Source organism: Herpailurus yagouaroundi, unplaced genomic scaffold, assembly GCF_014898765.1.
Source record: "Herpailurus yagouaroundi ecotype Mexico unplaced genomic scaffold, PumYag 140, whole genome shotgun sequence".
NCBI classification, from domain to species: Eukaryota; Metazoa; Chordata; class Mammalia; order Carnivora; family Felidae; genus Herpailurus; species Herpailurus yagouaroundi.
The window spans coordinates 93,474,427-93,489,977 of NW_024412395.1; the positions used below are offsets into that span (position 1 = coordinate 93,474,427).

The 15,551-nt window shown below is 43.7% G+C and overlaps 1 protein-coding gene across 1 annotated transcript in view; it reads right to left on the reverse strand.

Moving 5' to 3' along the window:
- The window catches only part of MREG (melanoregulin), a 63,369-nt gene extending 59,243 nt beyond the window's left edge, over positions 1-4,126 (reverse strand). The window contains exon 1 of the mRNA XM_040476176.1: positions 4,000-4,126. The gene's annotated coding sequence lies outside the window, so the exon portion shown is untranslated. The remainder of the gene's footprint in view (positions 1-3,999) is intronic.
- Positions 4,127-15,551: the final 11,425 nt, after the last annotated feature.

Here is a 15,551-nt window from a genome sequence, read left to right on the forward strand (position 1 = left end):
GCGGCTGGGGCGCGGCCACCCGGCCGGCGTCCAGGTGCGGGGACAGTCGCGGGGCCGGGCGTCGCGGGCCAGTCCGTGCGCATCACGCCGCGGCCGGGGACGCGGGCGAGACCGAGACGCCTGCACGGCCCAGGTCTGCGCGGCCGCGCGCTTTCCTGCACTTGGGTTTTGTTTGGGGCGCGTGTTGCGCTGGGGCTTTTTCCCCCCTCTTTTCTTTTAATTCCCCGGGCGCAAATTGGGACGCATGCGTCCCCGACACGCTCTGCTGCTGCCCTCTAAGGAGGAAGCAGGGACTCCAGGCGGAGGGCAGCACCGACGGGCAGCCCCGGCTGGGGGGAAGGCGGGGCAGGCCCCCAGTCGCCTAGCACGAGGTTGGCCTGAATCTATTCATACTTTTTATTGGCTTCACTCCCGGAGGAAATAAAAGGTCCTCCTTCCTACTCCCGTGCCTTCAGAGCAGTGCTTAGGGCGGATTTTTACCGCGTCAGCTCCACACAGAGTAAAAGCTACCAGAAGAGCACGCATTGACACATTACAGAAGTGGGTTTCTGGGTTGTTGTTTTTTTTAAGATCTTTTATTTTTTAAGTCATCGCCACACCCAACGTGGGGCTCAAACCCCCGAGAGCAAGAGCCCCACGGTCCCCCACCTGAGCCAGCCAGGCACTTCCAGAAGTAGGTTTTTTAAGAGTACTATATCGCGATGATTTTTTAAGTCGTTTTCAGGGTCACTGGTCCTTAAATAACTCCCTTAAAAAGGGGGGGGGGAGTGTGTGGGCAACCCCTATCATTAGTTCCTTGCAATTTTCCAGCGCTATTTATACTCTTTTTTATGCTTGTAGGAACTTGCAAGTATATGTACTTACACCCCCCCTCCTTTTTGCACCCAAAGGGTGACATACTCCACATATTTCTGCCCTGGCTTGTTCCACTCAGTACATCATGTAGACTGTACCACATCAAGCCGTGTGTTTCTTCCTTTATCACTTTAACAGTTATATATTGTGGAGTCATACTGATGCCCGTATATGATTCAACCGGACCCCCTATTCAGGGACGTTTAAGTTCATTCCAACTTTTTGTCACTAAAATAATGCTGCAGGGCACTGGGTGGCTCAGTCTGTTAAGCTAGGACTCTTGATTTAGGCTTAGGTTACCATCTCAGGGATGGTTCCTGTGATCCAGGAGGTCTCTCTCTCTCTCTCTCTCTCTGCTCCAAATAAATAAACTTAAACACAACAACAACACATACATCTATTGAGTAAATGCTTGGCAGCTAAAGGCTGGATCATAGGTAAGATGCCTTTTTAAATTTTGATGGATCTTGTGATTGCTCTCCAAGGAGGCAATTCCAATTTGTGCTCTGACAGCAACATGTGAAAGCATCTATTCCCGTACGCCCCCACCAGTCAAGCTACCATCTAATTTTTCATCTTTGCCAGTCTGATTTACTCAGCAAATACTTTATAAGCATCTGTTATGTGCCAGACTTGTACCAGGCGCTAGGGATACAGCAGCGAACAAAAGAAACAAAAATCCCTATTCTCTTGGAGAATTCTAGGCAGAGAGTTAGACAAACAAAACAAGTGTGTTCTTTAGTGTGTTAGTAGGTAATGTGGGCTATGGAGGAAAAGAAGGCACAAGAAGTGCCAGGAAGGGGTGTGTGTGTGTGTGTGTGTGTGTGTGTGTGTGTGTGTGTGTAGTGGGGAGAGGGATGTTGTCCGTAGTTTTATATAGGGTGGTCACAGAAAGCCTCCTGATATGGTGACGTTTAAGCCAAGACTTGAAGATGAGCAAGCCAGCTATGATATCACAGGGAAGAGCATTTCAGGGAGAGTGAGACTATGTGCAGAATCCCAGAGGAGAGAGAATAAACCATAGGGTGCATGAGAAAGAGAACTCTAGGGGCCCTGGAGAGGTGTGGGCCAGTAGGAAGAGTAAAAGGAAATGATGGAATCAGGGACCACGTAAGACTGTGCAAGGATGCTGGGTTTTGCCGAGCTAAGCTCCGAGTTGGAGGGTTTTGAGTAGAGGGAGTGATGTGGTCTGCCTGGGTGGTTAACAGGATCCTTTGGCTGCTATCTTGAGAAGAAACTGGCTGCAAAGGGCTGTTTAGGGAGATACAAATGGAGGCCATTCTAATGATCCAGGTGATGTACCATGGAGAGAGCAGTAGAGGTGGTATGGACTCTGGATAGAATTTGTTGTTTGCTGTTATTGTTGTTGTTTTAATTTTTATTTATTTTTGAGAGACAGAGCGCGAGCAGGGAGGACAGAGAAAGAGGGAGACACAGAATCCGAAGCAGGCTCCAGGCTCCGAGCTGTCTGCACAGAGCCCGACGTGGGACTCGAACTCACGAACAGTGAGATCATGACCTGAGCCGAAGCCAGACGCTTAACTGACTGAGCCACCCAGGCACCCCGTGGACGGAATTTGAAGGTAGAGCCAACAAGAGTTGCTAAAGGATTGGAAATAGGGTGCGAAAAAAGAAAGAAGTGACTCTAGGTGAGGGCCGACCAGCTACAAAGGTTGAATTGCCATTGATTGAGATAGAGAAGAGTGTAGGGGGAGCAGTTTTGCAGGGGTGAGGAGGAAGAGCAAGAGTTTATTTTCAGAAGTGTCGATTCTCATGGGCAGTGGGTTAATTTTTTAAATGTGTTGCTACACATAAGCGTGTCCTGTTGTGGCTTCATTATAAGGCGGAGGGAGTTTATCAAGTGTGTGTTCGTTGACAGGCTGGCTACCGAAGGATAGGAAGCGGAAAAGGAGGTTCCTGTGACTGTGACTTAGCTGGGGAGACTGGATGTGGACCCATCATGAAAAACTAACATGACAAAAGTAGCAGCTACTGGCAGGCAGCACGGGGCTGTGGCATCCAGCCCGGCACCAGGCCATTTATCACTTGCATCTGTGGCAGGACGGAGGCTGAGTGTTGCCCTGGACGGCAAACTTCCCACTAGCTGGAAATCCCCTTGGGTGAATGCACTAGGTTCTAAAACTGGTTTTTGAATGTGCATCAACCCACTTAGGTTCAAGCAGAAAGTCGGTAGAGAGGCCTGCCAAAATGTGAACTCAGCCAGCAAAAAGATGAACTCTCGGGTCTGGCAGCTACTATTAACTACTGGAGTTGAATTTATCGAGTGGATGAATTACAGAAGGCTTTCAGCTCTTGGAAGCTGTAGGTGCCCTGCCCCTTTACTGGCTTTGATCTTAGGCAAGTCATTTTTCTGAACCGCAGTTTTCCAATCTGTGAAATGGAGACGATGAATCTGGCCCTACTGAACTAGATACAACTGTGAGATTCAAATGAAATGGTTTAAAAAGCATAAAGCACCTTAGAAATATCGAAGTTCAACACTATCTGTTGGGGTTATTACGGAGGATGGCGAGATTATACACAATGCTTGGCTAGCTAAAATGTAACATGGAGATCTTGGTGGGGGCATGGGAACAGAAGGGGGGTCCCCCCCATTCGGGTGGAGGCAGCGGGAAGCTACCTACATTCCCAATGGCTTGAGGAGTCCTTTTCACCTCTTTCTCAGGACAGACAGGTAAAGTAACAGCCTCCACGAGGCCCTTACCCGGAGGAAGGGATGCATCAGGAAGAACATCCACGTGTGAAGGAGCCAAAGCTGCTCGCACTGACCCCCGTGTTGTTAGGGCAGAAAGAGGGAACTTATAACCCTGTTCATGCTTCCGTTTCAGATTGGCACCCACACGTTGCCAGACGTCGACATCCAGAGTGCCGTTTTGGGGAAGCCATGGGTTAATATCTAAGGCAACCCGAAGCATATGCTGTAATTGTTTCTCATTTCTATCTGCCCCATTGGCTTCAAGTCACTGCTTTAGGACCTTGATATATCGCCTTTGTTCAGAGCATGAGGCTGCCCCACGTAGAAAGTCTTAATAACGCACGAGAGTAAAGAGAAAAGGAAAACAAAACCCAGGCCTGAAAAGTTCCAGAACTCGGCTCTTCTCGGAAGAGAAGCCGACGACTTACTGCGCAGACTTTCATTTTCGAGCGTCCCTTCGGGTCGGTCTCAAGCGCTCACACGGGGCACCACTTGCCAGGAATGGACGGCAAACCCTGTGCTCACGGAGGGAAGATTACTCCACACTTTGCTAGGAGAGACAGGAGAAGGCCTGGGGGTCAAAGTTTGCAGACAAAGACCCCGTTCGCCTCACTCGTATTCTCGTTTATTGTGGTGTCAGGTTAATCATAAATCTTAGTGGGCTTGTGCACAGAGGGCGTATGACATTCCAGGCGTGCAGGAACAAAGGGCACACGACTTAAAGGTGAACAAGCACAAGAGACTAATAAAATCAGAGGTGGGCAGCAAGGGCCTATGTGTCCTACTGTTCTGCTAAACTGAGAATACAATGTAGAGAGAACAGAGTTCCCCAAGGACTGCAGAAACACTTGTCAGGGCCGCCCAGGCATTCTGCAGGCAGGGGGGCTATGCAGGCCTGGGCATTCCAAGGTGCCCGCACCCCCTCCAAGCTTAACTGCAGCCCACCAGAGATCTCCGTGTTACATTTTAGCCAGCCAAGCATTGTGCATAATCTCATCATCCTCAGTAATCATCCCAACAGCTATTGTTTTTTAATGCTTATTTAGTTTTGAAAGAGAGAGAGAGAGTACAAGCAAGGGAGGGGCTCGTCGAAGCAGGCTCATTGCTGACAGCAGAGAGCCCAACGTGGGGCTTGAACTCACCAACTGCAAGACCATGACCTAAGCTGAAGTCTGACGCTTACCTGACTGAGCCACCCACAACACTATTGATTAAATCCAGTATAGGCCTGTTGGGCAAATGTGGATTCCAATGTTATTGGGCTTACCTATGGCAATACTTCTTTTCATGTTTGTAACTCTGCCTTGCGTGGGCATCTTTTACGTGGTCTGTTTCAGACATGATATTCTAGAAAGCCAAGGAACCACATCCACTTAACGAACGTGATCAGGAGGTTAATGTCCTGTGCCTTACGAAGAATCATGTATACTGTTAGCCTGCTCTAACAATTATTAACATTTTTCTTTTAAAATTAATTTTAAGTTTTAAAACTTATAAATGAAACGTTCCTCTAAAAAAGTTGAAATATTACAGGGTAAGTTCCTTCTGACCATGACCCACACTCCTTTCACTTTCCATCCTGTCCAGGGTAACCTTATTATCAGTATGGTACCAACCTGTTTCTGGACAGACACGCACTTATGTGCCCCTGTGTTGTCTATATAACATCACTGTGTGTGTCATTATTTATGGTAGTGTTTTGTTTTAATAGAAAAGGCACACATTAATCTGCCAGCTTTTTCCACCTAATAATAGGTCTTAGGTGTCTATCCAATTAATGCATATAATAGTACCCCACTCATTTTAAGTGATGTGACTCTTCTATTTATCAATTTTTAAAGGATTGTTATATCTGTGTTTTTGTAGTGCTTATCTTCCCAGAAGTTAAATACCTGTATGATTTCCCTGTTTTTGGTAAATTGGGCCTTGGTTAGGAATAACGGTGTCACCAGACCCTCGGCTTTCAGACCCGTTTCAGACCCGTTTCCTGTTTCAGACCTCATTCGCAGAAGAGTAGCAACCGTTCCTTTTTTTAGAGTGATGCTAGATTGTTCCTACCGCCTAGGTGACATCAACACCACCCACCACAAACAGTAGCATCTGACATTTACCAAGAGTTCTTGGGCACCTGATGTCGGTGACTAGGAAGTCCCCTGGGGCAAATGGTGACTCACAGACCCATCAGCTGCTTGTGTTCAAGGCCGAACTGCTGGCCCATGTTGTCAGATTTCTCCGTGGCAGGAAAAACTCTAGAATCTTCTTTGCAAACAACTAGTATACTTTAAAAATTTATTGACAATTCTTGAGAGTTGGAGGCAAAGGCACATGCAGGGCAGGAAAAATGAGAAAACCAAAATACTTAAGCTACAACAGCACATCATGAGTGCATTCCACAGGAAAGATCTGCTTGTAACAACGTAGGTCAAGCAGATGTCGTTCATATAGTCGTTCAACAAGTGTTTATTGAGCCAGGCACTGGGCATACAATGGTGAACTAGAATGTGGGTTTTATCCATGAAGACAAGAACTTTGTTTGGTTCTTTGCACTATCTACAACCGTGCAGATCCATGGTAGGGACTCAACATAGAAGGATATCCTGTATCACAACATCTAGAACAGTGCAGACACATAGTAGGCACTTAACAAATACGTTGACTAAATACATGAAAACAGAAAAAGAGCTGTTTAGTGAACCCAGAGTTTGCACGAAGTTATGTTTAATTTTTGAAGAGCCCATTCACGAGCTACCCAAATGCAATAGAGACCTGAAGGGCACCGTCTTCCTTTTAGAAAACAGACAAGTTCTGGGGCGCCTGGGTGGCGCAGTCGGTTGAGCGTCCGACTTCAGCCAGGTCACGATCTCGCGGTCCGTGAGTTCGAGCCCCGCGTCAGGCTCTGGGCTGATGGCTCAGAGCCTGGAGCCTGTTTCCGATTCTGTGTCTCCCTCTCTCTCTGCCCCTTCCCCGTTCATGCTCTGTCTCTCTCTGTCCCAAAAATAAATAAACGTTGAAAAAAAAATTAAAAAAAAAAAAAAAAAGAAAACAGACAAGTTCTGAAACAAGCCAGTATCTCGAGCCAACCTCAGCATTATCAGTCACCCTAAGTGACCCAGGATGGACAGCTAACATGCCTCCCATCTCTGGAGAAGTCACATCAGGGAGGAAAATGAGTGGATGTCACCAAGGTTTAGCAGGGAGCACCCATGGAATCAGCACCTGTGGAAGAGAAGGGGAAGAAAGAGCAGGACCAAACCTCAGCCCTACAGAGACTCCACGGGGAAGTATGAGACGGTGGTTTACACCCTCATGATGATCATCCTCTGCATGAGGGCCACCGAGGAAGAGAACGTGACCTTGGCTGAGGCCACTGTCTTTGGTTGAGGTTGTCCAGGAAGGGGGCTGACAGCTGAGGGCTGTCTGCTGCCAGCATTTCCACAAGCTGTCTGACAACACCTTTCTTCCGGAGGGAGGACCATAATATCCACTGCCTCGCAACCCCTATACCTAAATCCATCCCTGTGGGTTGTTTTGTAAGCTCAGAATCTCCTCCTTCTGGACATGCCAGGAACTCTTTTATCAGATTACTTGATAAAATATGTAGATTTATTTTTTAATTGCGGTAAAATAATAAAGACTCCCAGGCATCATCACTAAAGCCTTCTATGCTTAGAAGGGAATATTCTAGAAATATGGCTCAAGGAACTGTATTCACCAGTGGAGGCAATCCCACCCATATTAAACATATTAAAAATCCAAGCTACGATGTGGATGAACTACAAAAACATTATGGTAGGTGAAAAACAGGCAGACACGAAAGGTCACGTATTGTGTGATTAATTTACATGATATGTCCAAAATAGGTAAATCCAAAGAGGCCGAAGCTCATCTGGTTGTCGCCAGGGCTGAGAGGAGAGGAAATGAGGAACGACTGCTTAATGGATATGGAGTTTCCTTTGGGGAATGTTTTGGAACTGGACAGAGGTGGAGGTTGTGAATATACTAAATGCCACTGAATTGTTTATTTAAAATTGTTAATGGTAAGTCGATTTCACCTGGATTTTTTAAGTTTATTTAAAAAACTTTTTTTACTGTTTATTTTTTGGGGGAGGAGGGGCAGAGAGAGAGGGAGACACAGAATCCAAAGCAGGCTGCAGGCTCTGAGCTGTCAGCACAGAGCCCAATGTGGGGCTCAAACTCACGAACTGTGAGATCATGACCTGAGCCGAAGTCGGACACTTAATTGACTGAGCCACCCAGGTGCCCCTCACCTGAATTTTTTAAAATGGGTTAAAAAGACCTCTTTCCTGGGGCACCGGGGTGGCTCAGGAGGTTAAGCCTCTGACTCTCAATTTCAGTCAGGTCATGATCTTGCAGTGGTTGTGAGATTGAGCCCCGCATCAGGCTCTGAGCTGTGTGGAGCCTGCTTGGGATTTTCTCTCCCTCTCCTTCTGCCCCTCTCCCCGACTTGTGCTGTCTCATTCTCTCTCTCAGAATAAATAAACATAAAAGAAAGAAAAATTAAAAAAAAAAAAAAAAGAACTCTTCCCTGGATGCGTCCGTTATATTAAAATTAACCCTCTACTGTAGAAGGCTTCACTTTTGAGTACCTGGATATTATTAAAACGTTGTTACTCTGTCCTCAGGCTAAATTCATTTTCTACAAGGTGAGTCAAACTATTTATATTTAAAAATCTATGTTCCTGTTCAAGTAGTAGACGCTGAATAGGTACAAAATTATGTACAACAGTAAGCAACTCCTTTAAACATAGAAGATAACTTCTGTTTGTAAGAGTATTTTTCTTCAAAAGGAGTTTAGAGTTGTGTGATTCACACACCATTAAAAGTATATTGAAATAAAAATAATGCTCAGAGATTTCAGGGTCTCCAAAATGATTATCTATTTGGAAAGGGACACTCCAAACAAACTTTTATTTAAAAACACCTAATAAAAACCATTCCTCTTTTATTGCTAAAATGTGAAGAATTGCATCTGAATATTTTGCTTTAATGTGTTTGGTATTTGGTGACAGAAAGAATAACAGTGCAAATATATTTGTTTGAAGCTAAATTTCTGTGAATTAAAGGATATTTAAACAAATAAGATCCTTTCGGCCCCACCGCCCCTCCACCACAATTAGCCAGCATAATCTGGAGTTCTCAAAGAGAAATAGAACTTGGAAGCAAAGAGAATAGTCCAAAAACCATGAAATAGTTAAGATACCAGAACCTTCAAAGAAGGAAAGAAAAAGAGTCAGTTTAAAATATGCCTTCGTGGGGCACTTGGGTGGCTCAGTCAGTTAAGTGTCCGACTTCAGCTCAGGTCATGATCTCACGGTTTGTGAGTTTGAACCCCACATCGGGCTCTGTGCTGACAGCTTGGAGCCTGGGACCTGCTTCGGGTTCTGTGTCTCCCTCTCTCTCTGTTCCTCCCCCGCTTGCACTCTGTCTCTCTCTCTCTCTCTCTCTCTCTCTCTCTCAAAAATAAACAAAGATTAAAAAAATAAATAAAATAAAATAAAATAAAATAAAATAAAATATGCCTTTGTATTCTGTGTGTCCAAAAGACTCCCATGTCATACCAAAATTCTCAAGTGTACTGACCTTTTACATTCTTGTTTTTAAAGATAAAACATAGGGGTGCCTGGGTGGCTCAGTCGGCTGAGTGTCCAACTTCAGCTCAGGTCATGATCTCACGGTCCGTGAGTTCGAGCCCTTCGTCGGGCTCTGTGCTGACAGCTCAGAGCCTGGAGCCTGCTTTGGAGTCTGTGTCTCCCTCTCTGCCCCTCCCTGACTCACGCTCTGTCTTTCTCTGTCAAAAATAAATAAGTTGTCTAGAACCTATATATATAGATATATATAGAACTTATATATAAAGATAAAATATAAAAACTCTTCTTTTTTGATGTTTATTAAGACATTCTGTCCTTAGGTTTAAATCAAGCTCTATTTAAATTTGAAAAAAAGGGGCGCCTGGGTGGCGCAGTCGGTTGAGCGTCCGACTTCAGCCAGGTCACGATCTCGCAGTCCGTGGGTTCGAGCCCCGCATCAGGCTCTGGGCTGATGGCTCAGAGCCTGGAGCCTGTTTCCAATTCTGTGTCTCCCTCTCTCTCTGCCCCTCCCCCGTTCATGCTCTCTCTCTGTCCCAAAAATAAATAAACGTTGAAAAAAAAATTGAAAAAAAAATTCCAGTTTTGATTTTAAAAATAATAATAAAAACAAAAAATAAAATAAAATATGCCCAATAGCAACATGCCTAGGTGGCCCGGGAGATTAAGCAGTGGTCTTGATCTCAGGGTCCTGATCTCAGCATGTGCGCTGGGCTCTGCACTGGGCATGAAGCCTACTTAAAAAAAAAATCATAAGATAAGATAAGATGAGATAAGATAAAATGCCTAAGAGCAAAACTTCCTCTTCTAGACAACTAGGAGTTAAGTCACTATCCCCCTTCCCCCCCTCTGATAAAAGAGCCATTTATAAATGTCATTATTTTTCTAAAGCATTCCAAATTTGAGAATAATGTATAAAATGCCTTCTAAATTTCAAAACACATTTAAAAGTTATTATATAATGAAATTTAAATTTTTAATCTTTACCTTTTTCTTCAAGAATGCAATTTTCTCAGGGTGCCTGGGTGGCTCAGTTGGTTAAGCCTCTGACTCTTGGTTTCGGCTCAGATCATGACCTCACAATTTGGGAGTTCAAGTCCCATATCCGGCTCCGTGCTGACAGTGCAGAGCCTGCTTGGGATTTTCTCTGCTTCTCTCTCTGCCCCTCTGCTACTCATTCTCTCTGTCTCTCTCAAAAATAAATAACCTTAAAAAATGTTAATCTCTTCATTAAAAAAAAGAATGCAATTTTCTTTTTTTCCCTCTTCAGTAGTTACTTCAGACTGAAAAACTTTTAAATTTGAGGCCCAGCATTTCGAATTTCATACAAGAATTTGGATTTCTGAGCCAAAAAATACATACCTGAAGCTTCGTGTAAATGTGATCTAAAACAGTACTTGAAATGGAAATAAACCACATTTGAAGTGTGTGGTGTTTGTAAAACAAAGATCTATTTTATAAATTGTCTCCAAAAAAATCCCTAGATGGGGCGCCTGGGTGGCTCAGTCGGTTGAGTGGCCGACTTCGGCTCAGGTCATGATCTCACGGTCCGTGAGTTCAAGCCCCGCGTCGGGCTCTGTGCTGACAGGTTGGAGCCTGGAGCCTGTTTCGGATTCTGTGTCTCCCTCTCTCTGACCCTCCCCCGTTCATGCTCTGTCTCTCTCTGTCTCAAAAATAAATAAACGTTTAAAAAAAATTAAAAAAAAATCCCTAGATCATCCAAAAATATATACAAATCAACAGAAGAGTTTCCACTCGATCTTTCTAGACAGTGCCTAAATGTGTAATATCAGGCATTCATTGTGTATTAATTTAATTCTATTGTATCTTGATATACTGTGGATGTTTTTCAAGCATTCTTGGATTTTGGAAATTTAATTTTTGGATAGCATGAACATAATGCCTATTTGAATTTATCCTCAGTTATTTTAGCAAGTGGTATTCTGCCTTGGGGTAGACTTAATGAATGAATGAGGGATCATAAATAAATAAGGACCATACACCTAAAAATAGTTACAATGGAAATTTTATATTATATATATTTTGCCACATTAAAGAAAGAAGCAAAAAAGTAAGAACCCATCTATGAGAGAGAGAGAGACAGGGAGAGAGGCAGGTGTTTCTGATTATTTTCCCCGTAGAAACATAGAACTAAGTGTAGACCACTCAAAATATATAATGCTGTGATCAGAACATTTACAAATAGCAATTCCAATAAAAATACTAGTACAGGGTCACCTGGGTGGCTCAATCGGTTAAGCGTCTGACTTCAGCTCAGGGCATGATCTCGCGGTTCGTGGGTTCGAGCCCCATGTCCGGCTCTATGCTGCCAGCTCAGAGCCTGGAGCCTGCATAGGATTCTGTGTCTCCCTGTCTCTCTCTGCCCCTCCCCACTCGTGCTCTGTCTCTGTGTCTCTCAAAAATAAACATTAAAAAAAATACTAGTACAATCAAAAAGATATGTTATATTCTTAATAAATAAGTTACCTTTAAAATAAAAGGATGACGGTAGCTTCATGGGGATTTGAGGATTGAGCTGCTGAGTTAGGGCAGCAAAGGCAAATGGGGAAGACCACGCAGAAAGTAGAATCAGCACTTCCCACGGCCTGGAGGCTGGCATTCGGGCTGGCATGTCTAAAACCTCAAACTTACTATTCCTCTCTTGAGAGGCCTCAAATTCAAGGATGCTGAGTCATGCTCATAAACTCACTAGGAATTGAAGTACGTGGTGTAGACTTACACAAAACTCTCGCAGTGGCTAAACATTTCAATGGACCAGAGCAGCCCATTAATTCCCCTCAGGCAAAGCTGCACAGAAAAATCCAATTTTTAGACTTCTTTTTGGACGTGGATTCAGAGGGAAAGGAGTTGGTTTCATGAATTCGGTTCTGAGAGTCTGATGCATCTTTCTCCAAAACAGGTACCCTACATGCCAAGCAAAGCACACGTTTGTAGCCCGTGGGTGGGGCTTGTGTGTCTTATGACCAATGATGGGTGGGAGCTGTTGGTGGTGGCCACATGGGCTTTTCTTACATTGCCATGGTGATCACTCTCCCACTTTGGTGAGTTGCATGTTTTTCTGTTCACATTAATATTTCAAATCAAAATTAATTCTTGATGTGAAATGACAGGAAATTTGGAATTTACTCTAAGATACTTAGAAATCAAGTAGGAGAGAGAGATAAACAAATTTGAGAAAATATAGATCATTATTAAAGCTGGGTATTGGCTTTTATTATACTCTTCTCTTTAGCATGTGTTTAAATAGTTCCATTAAAAAATTTTTTTTAACGTTTATTTATTATTGAGAGACAGAGAGAGACAGAGCATGAGCATGGGAGGGGCAGAGAGAGGGGGAGACACAGAATCTGAAGCAGGCTCCAGGCTCTGAGCTGTCAGCTCAAACTCACAAACCTCGAGATCATGACCTGAGCCGAAGTCGGACACTCAACCGATTGAGCTACCCAGGAGCCCCTAATTTTGTTTTTTTGTTTTTTTGTTTTTTTATCTCTTGATGCCTTGGTGCTAGTCTGTCTCTCTCAGTATGTCGTGTTAGTCACCAGCTCTACAGGTAGACCGCTTTCATTCAAATCCCACTTCTGCCATTTGCTAAGTGAGATCTTGGCCTGTTTGTGCCAATTTTCCCTGCTATAAAAATACTGGTAGTGGAGAAATCTACCCCACGTGGTTTTTGTAAGGTTAGGATGGCATCATTCATGGAAGGCGTTTGGCAGAATGTGGCATATAGTAATCACTCAATAAATGATAACTATTGTTCTCTACCATATAGTGATTCTACAGCCCTGTGGGCAATATATTTCTACTCTCCAGTTTGAACTCTCAAGACAACCACAAGGACCATTTCTACAAACACACACACACACACACACACACGCATACACACTTTGCTTGCTCATCAAAATGTTTTCTTCTGTATCTCCCTGAATGCTCCTCAGGTTCATTCCTCTAGGTAAAATGTAAGAATGAATTAGAATCCAATAAAGTTACCATCCTCCCCAATTCCCCTACTCTCCACCCCAACAATATAGAAGAGAAGGGTTGCTTAGTCCCTTGTCCCTCCCTGCCACAGTCCATCTCACCAACCCCCAATCCAGACTCAATGCCTCACATGTGAATCTTTCCCCAGGAAGAAAGATACTTGTCCTCTCTTTTTGGTTCATCTGAAAACAAGAAGCCAAAGAAATCTAACAAAATAATCTTTGGTACCCACAGCCTTGACTTCAGAAGATCAAAATTACACGGTAAGAAATTCTGATTGACAATTACTGTGAATCACCCATAGCAATGACTCCTTTTTTGAAAAGGAGTTTGTGATAACTATTTAAGTTTAAACTATTTAAGTTTGTGATAAGTATTACATTTGAAATAAAAGGTAATTCTGTTGAGTCATACTTAAAACTACAAACTCTAACTGAATTTGTGACTCAGTCTATACATATGAAAACAGAAGCTTAATGGTCCAAATAGTCAAGAGAATCAAGGAATATTATTTTTACTTTGCTTATTTGTTTGGGTTCTTCCAAATTTACCAATTGGATATAATTTCCCTTTTCGAGCATATGAACTCAGGAATATCAATGTTACTGAAATAAATGGACTATTGTCCATATCTTTCAAACCTACATGTTTACTCAATCAGCTTGTGCTGAAGCTGACTGATAATGTTAACTAACCAGTGTGGGAGGCTGGCCAGGAGCACATAGGTTATGCCCACTGCCCACAGGGCAGAATTCAGGTTAAGAGGCAATAGCTTTGTACCACCAAAACATATTCTGTTTGGAAGCTGGTCTTTCACTACGTTTGCCACATCCATGTACCCCCATGAACCACTGTATGTCAAGTGCAAACTCTCTCCTGTTTCTCCCAAATAACCTTTATTTACAGCCAACTAATTCTTCCCCATGTTACCCTATATCCAAGTTATGAATGAGACCATTTTCATTTTGCAATTTTTTTTTATTTTAGGAAGTTCCAAACTTACCCAAAGGTAGAGAGAAGAGTAGAATTAACCATCTAATGTGTAATGTATCTATCACTGGCCTAAATCATTATTACCATGCTTCCAATCTCGTTTCACCAGCTCCCCTCCCTTCCCCAATTCGTCTTTAAACTGGAGTATTTAAAAGCAAATCCCAAATATAATTTCTTCCCATTCTAGGTAAGGACGTTTTTTAAAAAAGTAACTGCCCTGCTATTATCACATTGAATGACCAGTAGTTCTTTAATAGTATCTACTCATCCCCAATCCATATTCAAATCTCTCCATTGTCTCAGAGCTGTGACAGGAATGAGTAAGCAGTGGAAGCTGGGAATCGAACCTAGGCTATTGGACTCCAGTGGACCCAACAGCATAACTCATGGAAGGCGAGAGTCCACCAAGAGCTCTGCAGGGACAGACAGAAAAGGGCAAAATAAGCAGGGGGATAGGATGCACGAGTGTAGTAAGCAGAAAGGTTGTTAGTAACCTCAGCGAAGTGGTCTCAGTCAGAAGGGGTTTTCAAGGTTTCCTTTCAGGGAACTGACAAGCCCTAGGACAGCAAGTTTGGAGGCTACAGATGGAAACAAGTGAGAGAACCTCACTAGATAGGAAGAGCAAGGAAACCCTGGGGGCGCAGCACTGAAACTGACTAACAGCTTTGGGACTTTCAGGTCCCCAGCATCTGACTCCCACTGGGACATAGTGTAGATTTGCCACTGGCTCCATGGCAGAGCAGAAAAGGACATGGGTGGCACGGCTGGGTGAAAGTAGACACTGGCCAACAGAGGGCTCTGCTTACCACGCAAATCATAAATAGCATTGTCTGCAAGATTCAAAATATCCCTTTGGATAACTGGAGATTTAACTATCCTTTTGGATAACTGTCATAAACAAGGGCTAGATAATGCCTAGCTTTTAATCTCACACCTTTCTGGGATGCAGTTTCAAACCTTCCTGCCGGTTGATCAAATTTCAACAGGCAGCTGCTTCCGTGACGTGAACCCCTTGTAAACGAGGAGTGCGGAAGACTTACGAAGAGAAGAACCTAAAGTGCAAGCGGAAGCTTTGCAGCCAGGTCTTGGCTTCCTCAGAAGGGAAGGCACAGGCTGGTGTTCCACAATTAACCACAAGGGGACACTTTTTTGAGCCAAGCCCTGGAATAGTGTTGAAAATTAAAGGGGCAAATGGTAACTAACTGTTTTACAGCCACCCGACATAGGCATGTGGCAGCTATGAAATACACCATTAGGCCTTGGAGAACATAGTTAATTGCCGTCTCAGCCCTAGTAGGAGATTATTAGCTACTCATTGTATCTGCTATTGCCGTATTCTTTTTTTTTTTTTTTTTTTTAAGTAATCTCTACGCCCAACTTGG